The sequence below is a fragment of the Leuresthes tenuis genome, unplaced genomic scaffold (genome assembly GCF_036924035.1).
Source record: "Leuresthes tenuis unplaced genomic scaffold, fLeuTen1.0.hap1 SCAF_13, whole genome shotgun sequence".
Lineage (NCBI taxonomy): Eukaryota > Metazoa > Chordata > Actinopteri > Atheriniformes > Atherinopsidae > Leuresthes > Leuresthes tenuis.
In genome coordinates, this window is record NW_027325367.1 from 17,040,560 (window position 1) to 17,054,102 (window position 13,543).

Genomic DNA, 13,543 nt, shown 5'->3' on the forward strand with positions numbered 1-13,543 from the left:
GTTATAAAATCAGATTTCCAGATTTCTGGCTGGCCCAGAATTGGAAAGTATGCGGTTGTGCTGCGTATCTTTGATGAAACAGAGGGCTCATGAGATCTCCGCGGGCTCTGTGCCAAGGTGGGACATGAAAATTAGGAGAAGTAAAGAGAGAAAGCGGCCACTTTATTATAAGTTGGGATCTTTTCTTCTTCATGTGCAGCACGCTAATTTTAGAGGTGGTGTACATAGTGTTTTCTCTGTATTCCGAGAACAGTCAGTGAGATGACGTCCAGCATAGCTAAGACTGTGGCATCTGTGCTGCAGCTCTAAACACATCAAACAGACGGGCGTCCACAGATTCCGGAGCAGAGCAAATATGGAAATGACTTTTCCAGAATGTCTACATGGATGATGGTACTTTGCTTTTCACCCCTTCACATGTGCTCAACTGCAAGTACAAATGAATTAACACTTACCTGTGAGCATGTGCCACAGATGTGCCATTTTCAGCTTCTTACATGTACCTTGAAGGAATAAAATGCTTGTGGGAATTCAACACAATGTCACCAACAAGTATGACTAACTTAGACTTGAACTATGTTCTGCTACTGCCATTTCTGTAAGAGCTAATCATCCATGCAATTACAGTTGAGCTGGCCTGGAGTGACATGCTGAAATCATTACCTCTGCCCGGGACTCAGTGGAATAGACCATTATATAGTCATATACTCTCAGAAGAATAATGTTGCAGTTAAGCTATGGGACAGAATTAAAAGCCAGTCTGCCATTATGATGCTCTTGAGAACAAGGCTATAAAATTTTAGAGAAAGAACAAGAACTCAGGACAGACACTTTGTATAGATGGATGATAGGGGGCAGCAGCAAAATGTCTGCATAACAGTGGCTCATCTCTCATTCAAGGGCTTCCAATAAGCCATGCGTGTCTCATTACCTTTTGGTGTGAAATATCCTCTGAAATATGCTCTCCTCCAAAAGCACAATTTATTTCATGTAGTGAGAGAAAAGATTAATTTGGAATTAAAGATAGCATTAATTCCCATTGCTTTGAATTTCTTTCTCTATGATCAAAGAGGAATGCCGTTCAAGATGTGTACCTTGGACTTTGAAGACTCACACATTTCCACAGAGGACACAGGAAGGAGTTCCATATGGGCAACATATGGGCAAACAGACTTGAGGATGGATTCGCCTCTAGACGCTGATCTAAGGTCAGTGTTGTGTTTACGCCTCTCGCGGTTACAGTTAGGTTTGGGGTGAAGGGTAAACCTGACTGATCCTGGAACCGTGCCGAAGGGCGTCTCCTACACACGAAGCTTGAAAGGGTTTGTGTGGTTACACGAGCAACCTCCATCTTTGTAACAGGAAGTGAAGAGATCAATCAAAGGGAACTACATGACATCCCCCAGCATGCCTGTTAAATAAATGTCAATCTCAAACACTGTAAATCTCATGCATCACCGCACACCCGACTTCAAAATAGTGTTCATAATCAAAGCTGGCAATAAAAAGAAAAAACGAGCTCTAAACTTAGATGTCTTGTCTGCTGACAGAATAGTAGATGTCGGGTCATAATACACAGTCAATATGGCCAAAGAGCAATGGCATAAAACTAAGCACGCCAGGGTCCTTTTAGACACACATGCATACTTTAAAAATAATACGTCTTGTCATATTAAAGAGACACAGACATGTTCCAAAATTATTTGAATGGGTACCGTCTTTGCTTTTCTTTACAGAACCTCTTTCAAAGCTGCTCCTGAGCAGCGCACAGAACGATAGCGAAAAGTGGGGCCTCACAAAACTGCGACTGTTTCTCAGCATTTGACAAAGGGAAGAAGCGCCGGAGATGCATGGACTCTGGAAGGGCTCTGTGGAGAAAATGAGAACCATTTGACTTTGCTTTTGTATCACAAACGAAACAGCTTCAGTACGATGAGTTGCATTAATCTGCTCTTCCCAACAAGCACACGTCCTGCAATATGACTATTATGCATGCACATAACAATGTGGATGATGAAATATCATGCAGGTGTACTTCGCTTTAAACACATTGGTTTCATAATTGACTGATTAATCCAATGCCTTGGACGACTTCGACTTTTTTTTTTCTTGGACATGTGTGTGGGTGGGATTCTTGTGACTTAAAATGCTTGGATTTTCAAGCATTTCCAGCAAACAAAAAAAATTGCAACAAAAGCAATGTTTTAAGCTCTTTGTAAGCTACAAAAGAAAATAGCTGAACTGGTTGTTATTTTTATTTGTATAATTCAATTAAATTCAAAACTTAAGGATTTTATATGTAGATGAAAAACCACACAGAGGGGAATGTTCCCCAATGCAACAAAACAGATTTCAAACAGCAAGTAGAATCTTAAGTAGAAGCTTTTGAAATAAAAAAAAGGTGCCAGCCAGAATTATGTCTGACGGCAGGAGTTATAGCCTCTGTGTTATCATAATCATCATTGAGATCTTGACGAGTAATATGGAAATACAGTTTTTTAACAGTCGAGAGTAATGCAGAAATTCCTCATTAAACCAATCCCAATCAGCAACAAATCACATTTCTGTTTTCAGATCGAGTCGACTGGCTAATTAACTGGACCACCGTCCCTCTCCCAGTATACACGCATGGAAGGGGAATCGAGTCAGTAACCAAAGTTACTGTGGACTGTGTGAGAAAATGCAGCTTCTAGCTCTCTCTGTGGGAGATGATCATACGTGCAAGTACAGCCAACATTGTCTTTAAGTTACTTGGTGACTCTGTCAGTTGATGGTTCGTCGTCCTGCAATCAGGATTTTGTTGGAGCAGAGAGTCAGTCTTGAAATGCTTTCAGTGACCACAAATTGACGCATAGTCTTAATGGGCTGATTGTCGATGAACATTTCGAATGCGTTTTGCCACCAGACAAAAGAAACAGAGAAATATATGAATGAGAGCAGTATCATTGGGAATTCGTCTGTATTGTTAATCAAGTGTTGTAGTGACACAAGGTTTCCTAAACCTATTTGGGTCTAGTTGACATTTGGTATACAAATGTATGATATCCAAGCCTGATTTTGTATTTAACTAACATGTTTATCTGTTTAAATGACTGAACAAGTCCTGTTTCGGTTTGAATAACACATTCAATTGTTTTATTCTACCATCATGTAAATGTGCTCAGTGATGTCATTCTTGGGGTGTAACAACAAGCCTCTGTCAATGGTCCAATTTGTGGGAAAGTTGCTGTGATTGGACAACATTGCAAGGCCATGAAGTGTTTGCAAGGCTTGGCCGAATTTACATTGTTATTGTTGAAGTCGGGATAGCTCAGAAACTTGGAGGGATCATCTTACCCTTGTATACTTAATTTCATCACTTGACTAGATGTCTTCTTTGGTTTTACCTGTCCAAAGAAAACTATCCAATAAAGAATGTAGCATATCCACTAAAGCTTTTACTAACATTAGTCTTTTCTGTTCGTGCCTTTCCTTCATTGGTGTTGTTGTTGTTGGCCTTCACTCATAAAGTCATACCTTTCAGAGTTCAGGGCACAATATGTGCTGAAAGAAAAACTCCAGGTTGCTCCAGGTCAACTTGAGGTTTTTTTCATTGCTCCAGGTTTTTCAAGACTGTGACACAACAAGCCAACGACAAATGGGAACATCGGACAAACTTTGATAAACTTTGTTTTTCAGCCAATTAAGCATGTCGAATAGCTGTCAGGTCTGTCAATAAAAGCAGTCATTTTATTGGGCTGTTTATTGTATCACCAAAAGTTCCAATTTCTTACTTACAATTCTGCAGTCCCAAGGATATTGCCCAAGACTGTTAAACATAAATGAAAGAAGTTCTAATCTTTTTTAATCAACTTTCGAAAAAGTGCAGTTTAAAAAATTTACATAGCCGTGACCATAATTTCCCTTTAAAAAAAAGAAGGAACTAATTTTGACTTTTCAAGTAAGTGTCTCCACATTACAGAATTTCAGACTCTGAAAACTGATAACTTTGTCATAGGTTTTAGATGCAGCACCTTGAGGAGTCCACCAAGCATCAGTTGACACCAGTTTTGAAAAGAGACCTGTTGTGGAGTTCAGGGCCTCACTTGGTGGTCTATGAGAACAAGCTGGTGTTGAAACTTTTGTACTTAGAGCAGATTACCAGGAGGCCGCTTCCAGATGCAATACACAAGGGTAAACAGACTCTACTTCCCTGGGTGGTACGGGACCAACTCATTTCCCATACTTTTCTCATTAGTGTAATAAGCTTTGTATAAACCATTGAACTGCCATTGTCAAGGAAACATGCACAATCAAATTCATCCATCCATCCATTCATTTCTCCATGCAGGACATATGTTGCACATCTCCTTCCTGGAACAATGTAGGGTAGAAACATTTCAAGGAAATATTGAGTAGTCTTATGTCAAACACTGAGCATCTAGAAATTTTACTAACATAAACTTCTCACGCAGCTGCGTGTGAAAGGTAAAAATGGTGACAATGAGAGTATAGTGACATGGTAGAAGTAATGTTTTCAACCATAATTGTTTCCTTAACCTACACATTTAGTTTGTTAATAAGTTTTGTTATTTTCTAAAACCAACCAGAAAGTGGCAATATTTCCTTGTAAAATGTAACTAAGGCAATCTGAAAAATGGCCTCCATGAAGGAGTGCATCGTGAAAAGAATGTATTTAAAACCTAACCATGATTATTTCCTAACCCTAACCAAGCAACGGTACTGCCGAAACCCAACTAGGAATAACAGGTAACACAAATGCCCATAGTTGATAGCTCAGGCATCAGCTGTTGGTGGACACACGTGCAGCTCAACAAAAAGCTAACAACGCACAGGCTCCAATGATGACGCTACATGGAGACTGAATACTTACTGGTTGAAAGTTAGCTCATGCCTGCTAAATCCAGTTGCCACCAACACAATGCCCAAACAAAGAGAACAAAACGCCCAAAACTATAAAAAGCCAAGACACTCAGCAGAGATACAGTGGCAACAGCTGCACTGAACAATCTTTATTATTTAACACTTAGTTTCACTCCATTACAAAACTCATGCTCGTCCACTTTGACGTCTGTCTTTTCCACAGCAGAGAAAAGCTAAAGGAACAACAACAGCGCCAACACAGCCAAGAGCAGCCCACAACTCAGAGACTGCCTCCAAGTGGCAGGAAAATGCTATAACATCTAGACATGAATTTGTGAGGCACCAAAAGAGAGCATATTGATCTATGTTCAGCACTTTATAAGGACATTGCAGCATCTTCATTGAAAAACATGAAAAATCTTCATATGAACTGTGTTTGGCCTCAGCTGTTTGTTCGGTCAGTTCTTCAAAGAATGCCATTATGAGACATATTGAGGGAAATTAACACATGACTTAAAAGACAGTTTCACATGGAGGATTTGTTCTCCACAGTAAATCACTACCTGCTAATCACATGATGCATGCAAAAATGCAAGATCTGCAAACTCCTTTTGCTGCATAAAGTACAGAATATCGTGCATTTTCAAAGGAAACTGGCAAGTGTTAAGCTAACACTACCTGCAAATTTGTGCATTCAAAATTGGAAAAAAAAAAGTCTCATCAATCTGATTGCAGAAGGAAACAAGATATGCCTATTTATGAGGGCAGGTCCAAAACCTGGGGGCCCCAGCCACTTCAGCCATGAGTTGTAACTCAGTCCTTCATACTGCACTCCCACAGCCTGTCATGGGTACGGCAAATTCTGCCTCACCAAGCATCCTGTGACTCACTTCCTGTCCCGGCCCTGCACCTGCACTCCCCTAGGTGATGTCATGGCAGGTTCTCCTTTTAGTGTCACACTACTGAGCACACTCCCCATCTGGCAAAAGGCGCATATGTGGCTACGTGTTTATGTGTGCACATCAGCATGCCTGGTGCGGACATCAGTCAGAAGACCTGTGGTGAATGCGGCCCTTCATAACTTTGGTGATGACCTCTTCCTTGAGAAGAAGGTTTTCTAAAGAAAAGCACATCAGGCAGGTTAGGAGGATGGCAGTAGATGGAATTTGAATTTGGTCCCAAAGATGAATTATATATATATTTTTAAAATCTTTTGCTTCTTTTTTATTCCAATATGAATTCATCCTTTTGTTTCCTTCTTGCATTTGATTATCTGTTACTTATAAGAATCCTTCTGTGAATCTAGTCTGACCTTTACATAATCTAAAACTTGTCCTTTTCAAAGAGAGTACTAATTCAGCTTTCTAATGGGGTGAAACAACCTCTAGATGTCCTAAATATCTATCGTAATAATTACAGTAGGCCACTCTACCATCAGTCACCACACTGAAAATGATAGATTGAGGGTAACACACTACTTGGACAAGCCTATGAGTAACTGGAAATATTGTATGAGAATGAGTGAACACTTTTTTTCCCCTATCCTGGGCTGAAAGAAATTGTGTTTTTTTTTCCCCCCTCAGATTGAATGTGTATGTACATGGATAGACAGGAAATGCCTTACAACTCCCGAAAGCAGAAGAGAAACCCATTCGAGGTCAAGGGTCGCAAGAGAAAGGCAGCAGGCATATATCAATATTCATTTCCTTTACTGGTACATTCCCAGACCTCTTGCTAGATTCACTCCTTTATAGAGTCTGTTATGGATCATTAGTTCTTGCTAGCTCCCCGTTGACAACATTAGCTATTCCAATGGTCGTCTGTGGGAAAGTGAGCACAGTGTAGGTGTGTTTATGCCCATCAGTTAATCTGGCTCTGATGCTGATAGAGGGTAAAGACCACAGGGGACAGTGAGAGCAAAAGAAGGTCACTTCATCCACAAAGTTCCCTCATGATCAACTAATAAAATGTCTCTCATTACATGTGCACATCAAAGTAGTCACTTTGAAATGCATTTATGATGCAACATTACTAGGTATCCATCGTTGTGACTGCAGAAACTGATGCTTTGCTTAGACACAAAGTATACTGTAAGTATACTGTAAGTATACTTAGAATTTTTTTTTCCTCATTAGAATGGGCAGCATTTAGAGGGCCACCGTTTACCAACATTCAAGGGTTGACATTGGACTAAATCTCCATACTGTCACTGTGCAAATAGCAGGCGTTCTGTTGACTGGGACATAAAATAGTGCTGTTGGGTTTTGGGTTTCCAGAGCAGGATCAGGGCTGCAGTATATTGAGTCCATGTGGGGAGTACGTTTTTAATCTGAGCCTTACCCACAGTCCTTCCTGTTTCTAATTTGGCGCTGCAGCGGTTTTGTCCCGAGGCCAAGAGCCTCTCTTCCACAGAGTGTCTATTTCCTCTGAAGTGAATAGTAGCAGGTGTGCTGGCCCAAGATCCCTTGGAGAAGTCTGCTTATGAATGGCCCACATCTCACTCTTTCTCGCCTGGCTTTGTTTTCTTTTTTTCTTCTTCCTCCTTTCATTCTTGTTTTCCATTCTGTCTTGCATTCTTTCTCCTTTTTTCAAATACTTACTGTCTTTCTTTGCTCTTATGTTTTCACCACTCTGTGGTCACTCTTTTGTCTCTGTCATCTCGGTCTATCACTCTTCTCCTTTGCAGTACTTGCTTTCTTTAACATCAAGGTGCACACTTTGATAAGTCATAAAGCAGAAGTTTGAGGTGATTCAAACAACAAAGGACAACTGCAGAAAGAAGGGCAATACAATGACATATCAAAAATATTCCAGACAGCTGATAAGATAAATCAGATCAAAGTGTCAAAACATCTAAATTAGCTTTGGAGTTTGGTTTGTTAAAAGTGCCTTTTCTGTGGCAAAAACACAAATCCTTATGCAGCCTCAACCGTTACCACCATGGATACATTTATGGAGTTGACAACTGTGTGCAAACAGTAGAATTCCCCTAAAATAACAAACACATTATATATCTATATGCAGGACGTGATTAATATGTGTGCATATGCGTGTGAGCAAGAGTCATGAAGCCAGTCTGAAAGCCTGCAATCCATGAGTAGGGAGACATGTTGTTATGCGTCGTCAAGGAGGCTCTGCGATTAGAATTAACCTCTAGTGACCTTCTTTTCTCCCCCCTAACCCAAAACACACTCTCTAATGAGTTGGATTTGAAGGGGTGCAGCCTTTGCTGTAAGGCAAATAAATCCTATCAAGGCTAAGTCATATTATCACTTATCTCTCAGGAGAAAAAAAAAGCAAAAGAAGCCATGTTCGCTGCCAGTGATTTGTGACTTAGCACAGGGGTGAAATACAGCTGCAAAGCCATTAAGGAAATGAGAGTCGAACCAAAGGGTTGTTTAACTGAAACACATGAACTCTTAACGATGTTTGTGTTTATTCAATTTTGCTTCCAGATCATTGTGCCAAGTAGAATTTGGTGTAAAGGTTATGAGGGGAGGTGGCAGATTCTGTTCCCAAAGGTTGAGTCTAATAAGATTTACTTGTCCGAGAACTCTGGACGAATCCTATTAATGATAGTTTTAATGAAAAGGGCCAATACTTGTGATGTGTTGCTTTTCTAAAGGGATTATTAGAAATTCTTTTAATCCCTTCCACCCCACCACCAATCAGACTATAGCATTTCTATATACTCTTTTGTACTAACTCTAACCTGGAAGAAGCGGCTTTCGATCCTAAAGTAACAATAGCCGCACTCCAGCCCGTGTTCGGGCCTCATTCCTCATTCTGCTCTTCTGATTCACTGCCAAAGTCAACCACGGGCATTTACGTTTCCAGCCGCGGTGTTTCCGGCATCTGCACACGCTTGTGTTTACACAGGATGTTCAAACTTGATGCAGATTACACAAATCCAATTTGGAGGCTGAGTTCAATCACCTCTTTTATTTCAACATTAAGTAGATGAAGCTGGGGGCCAGATCACCACTACTATTTCCAAGAGGCTTGAGTAAGGGGAATGAACTGTACACCAACAAGTCCAAAAAAGTATTTTGAGAGTATTTATATGTGGACGGATGTCCTCCGCTAGTTCCCACATGCTTGCATGTGGCTGGATTTGCTCAGTGTGGTGTAGGGTATTTTTTTCAAAAATCTCCAGTCTTCTCTGGCAGAGTGTTGTTAGCCCTCTAAAGGACCATGGGTAGTTTGGCATTCGTGCGGTTCCCACACTTATGGTGTAAACGGAGGCCTGGCTTTGTGCTCACATGCCCAGACCAAACACACGTAGCACAGTTCAGTGTTATGAACATTTCATTTTGCCAAAACTTCTTTTTTTTTTTCCATCTTAAAATCAGATAATCACTGATTATTTAATCTCAGGAAATGCAGTATAGGTCAGACGCCAATCGTGCCAAGTTCACTTTCTCATATTGTCGAGCAGACAATTCCCAAGTTTGGCTGAGAGCAACCTAAAGGCTTGCTGTGCCACTCTGCTGTTTGAGCCAAGCTCCAGTTTAGTATTGGGATGGGAAACGCCATGGAAGACTGGATGGTCTCTGACCTTTTCACAAGTACAAAAGGACCTACTTTGTGTCCAGAAGAGCAGTCATTTGTTCAACAGGATTTTTAATTGCTGCTTGCTTCAAGCAAAAGCCCTGTTTAGATGGTGTTTACGTCCTCACCTGGGTCCTCTTTCGAATTAAGGAGGGGCTTTGACCTTCCAAGGCACCTGTTTTGCTAGTGTTTGACTGCCAATCTGTTCCTAGCTGGCGGGGCCATCCTGCTTCTACGGAACGACTCCATTCAGGATAGCTAGTTGTCCGCCTAATTGTATCACATTCTACAGCTTTGTTCTGGCATTCCCTTGCCAGCTAAAGGTTGCCAAAATCTCATCTGCCACATCAGAGGGGCCCTATTAACCCCTGACCTATGGTTGGTGTGTGTGGACAAGGTCGCTCCTCACACCCAACCGGGCCCATTAACACGTCGCCCCACAGCAGAAAAACTATTTTGACGGGCTGTAATTGGCGCTAAGTGATGGTGGACAAAGGCCCCCTCTGTGCTGCTCTGTGCTGGACTGAGCAGTACTGACCACTCTTTGAGCTTCACGCTTGACATTTCCCTTCTGATTCCAATGTGAGAAGAGAGGAACTGGGGAAGCCTCTTCCTGGACAACTACCTCCTCCGTTTCTCCATCCCATCAGCCCCCTTCCATTTGCCATGGCGCTTCTTTGAAAATGTGTGATAATGAGGTTTTTGTGGGGAGAACAGGGCTGGGCAAAATTGCCTGGTCCAGATCTGGGGAGGCTGATTAATCCAATGGTAGGCCAGTCCTTTCAGAGCCACCCTAATTAGTTTATGTTAGCTGGAGAAGGTCAGGGGGGGTGTTTGACTGAAGCCTTTTCTTTAAATGCCACAATGGTGTGATGATCTGTGGATGCAGGTGCAGCATTCGGCTGCTTTTATGTTGCTGAACTTCTCTGGATATTGGTTGTATGGTTGAGTTGCATACTGGCGAGGACAATGAGGTCTTTTACTAGTGAGTATGTGACTTTTTAAAAAAAAAAAAAAAACTAACCTCCAGCCATCTAGTTTTTCTTTCCCAGGCTTTCCAGAATCATTAGTCATAAACTCAAAAAAATATAAAAAAACTCTACAAATAACCTGGGAAAACCCCTCAGCATTGTATGTGGGATAGTGGTTAGAAAACTGAGAAGATGGCAAGCCAGAACTTCTGAGCAACCTAAGACTAAGGAGAATAATTTTACTGGTATCCTTGGCCAGTATTATTTTATTTCTAACAAAGTCCACCCAGCAACTCCGTACCACTTTGAATGAGTCATTATTTTCATAGTAAGTCATTCATTTTTTCCTCTTATCAACATATATCTTGACCGAATTCATATTTATAGGGAACTCTTATCCTTTGAATGATTAACCATGATCCCCAATTCCCATGTTGTGTACAGCGCAAGTCCATAGAAACAGTCCAAATGAACCAAGCCAGGTTTCACTCACACAAAGCTCTATACTTAAGACAGGTCTAACTCCCTACCCCATAGGCCATGCCATGTTCTCATCCCCATATTTAACAGTCTGACGTCAGACAGGAGCAGAGGAGGCAGCAAAGGAGACTTTAATACTAAATCTCTCACCCTGTCATTATCGGCCTGTGTGACCGCCTATCAGAGGCCCTTGAGTGATGTGGGAAAGCCCGGGCCCTGTCCTCCCAACTCCTGTAGGCCAGGCCGAGTGTTCTGTCCAAACCAAACTGAAAACTACAGGATAGACACTGCTATGGCTGACATCAATGAGGCGCCGGGCTCTATATGCCCACTCTGTGGTCAGGAGGAGAGAAGCCTGGATATTAATCTCTTTCTCGTCTTTACTCTCATGTTTTCTTCCTCTTTCCCCTACTCACCACGCAAAGTGTATATCTGGGCTCTCCATCCCATCACATCTAAATCAAATGAAGCAGAGTGTTCTTTCTACTGGCTGTTTCAACAATTGCAGTTGCAGATGGAGAAAGCATCCTCTCAAACACTGACACTGCAGCTGGGAGGTGGAAAGGAGGGATGGACGGCGTCAACCACTCCAGCTGATGTCTTGGCCATGTCTTAGTGTTAATCTTTGATTGAATAATTGCTTGGGCTGTATGGCTTGAACCTGAGTGAGTTAACCACACTCTAGACCACGGAAGCCAACCACAATCTTTATTCAAACCATAAACATCATTAAAATGGTCTGAAATTGGACTGCTTATTCACAGACAATATTTCACAGAACTTGACATCGTGAAAAGACAAAAACCATTGTTAAAACCCACATTTTGTCTTTTGACGATTGGGAATCTCAGTATTGTCTTGATTTTTCTGGCACCTGTGCTGAGGAAAAAAAAACAAGACAAAACAGGCCAGCTGAGTGAGTTCACCAGGCCATGTGATGTGGGCCTTTATGAGAGGACACCTGCAGCACCCAGCGCCTCCAGTCAGCTTTGTGAAAGCCTCTATGAGGGAAAAAAGGGGAGAGCAAGAGGGCCAGACCCAGGTTTGGCCCTGAAGGCCGTAACTTTCACTGCAGTCCATGGGTTGCCTTTGGCCTTGCTAACTGTTCCATGAAATGGGCCCCAGGAACAGTGCAAACCTCCCAAAAACAGGCCGCTCACTGTTAGCCAACAGTGCTCTCTTTGTGTGAAAATTGTCAAAGCTGGCCCTTTTCTGAACTGGTTCTGCCTTTCTTTTGAGCCTCAGCTGTGAACAAACAAAGCTGGCCTAAAGGTTTGCATTATGGTTAGCTAGGTAGCTGGCTAACCATATTAGTGCTTGTGTCAGTGAGAGTAGGAGAGTTTTTGCTCCCTCTGTTCTGCAGGTGGAGCTTAAATGACTGATAATGAGATACCATTCAAACAGTTTATCAAATAGGGATGTAAATGTGCAGTATGTCACAGCGAAACTATGCGTCAGAACTAAAATACTGTCAGCGTATCATGTCACTAATACTGTAGCCTAGGATACAACCATACACATATGGTTCTGTTAGCAGCTAATCTTGCCAACTGCAGTCAGTGCAGGCTGTCCGCAAATTCTAGGTTGAGCTGTATGCAAGATGGATGTCATAGAAGTCCACCGTTCAAACGCTATTATATGATTATACTACAACTGTATTCAATGTTAGTTATCATACCGCCTTTGTTTATTGCGCTACATTAACTTTGAGAGAAAAAAACAAACATTTTTTTGTATTTTTTTGCAGAGATAAACTTGGTTTATGTTCCTTTCTTTCTTCTTTTTTTTTCCATTGTCCCAGCTTTAAATGTTTCGAGGAAACAGAAGAAACATTTATTAAATGTTATCTGTTAAGGGGTTTCATTTGTGGTTGAAATGGACCATCAAGTCACCACAGCGTTTGGTTCACATGAATGAACTCCACATAAGACCTGTTCACTTTTACAGCTGTGTATAACACAAAGAAGCTATACAGCATTACGAAAATGAGCTATAGCAACAACTGCCATGGTGTGGATAAATGCTTCAACATATTTATTACGATGGATAAACTCTGTTATAACAGCCCCCCACCCCCCCATTGGATGGAATGGAAAACCAGTAGCACTTGGTTTAACCGCGTTTCTCTTTGCATAATTGTTCCCAAGGTTGCCGTTTTTTATTTCTAGGCTTTCTGGGCCAATATAATTCAATTTCCGTGGCCAAGCAAAATATTTGCAGCTTGGCTTACGCTTCTAAACTGAGCTGTAGCTTGGGCAAAAAGAGGTTTGCCTTGCTACCAGCACTGCACACACCGTGCAATAAACAGATTCACTGAAGATCAACAACAAAGCCGCTGCTAATCATTCTGCAGCTGACATTCTCATACCTTGCTCTGTTGTACAAAAAAAAAAAAGATATTTAACAAGTGCAGCAGTGACCACACAAAGTACACACTCAACAAATCTTGGCAACATTGAACTAATACACCACACCTTGAAATAAAGTCTTATGCTGAATGGTTTGAAGGCAGTGGGGCTGTTTACTACTTCATAGGAACAGATGACACAAACTAGAGGGAGTCAAAGTCATTTTCAGTTAGTTAAATTCCCTGCTGAGAGCCCTGTTAAATGTTTCTTCCACAGACCTTGCTGGGAAATATTTGCAATGGTTTCCATCCAGATCTGGGTCACTCGGTT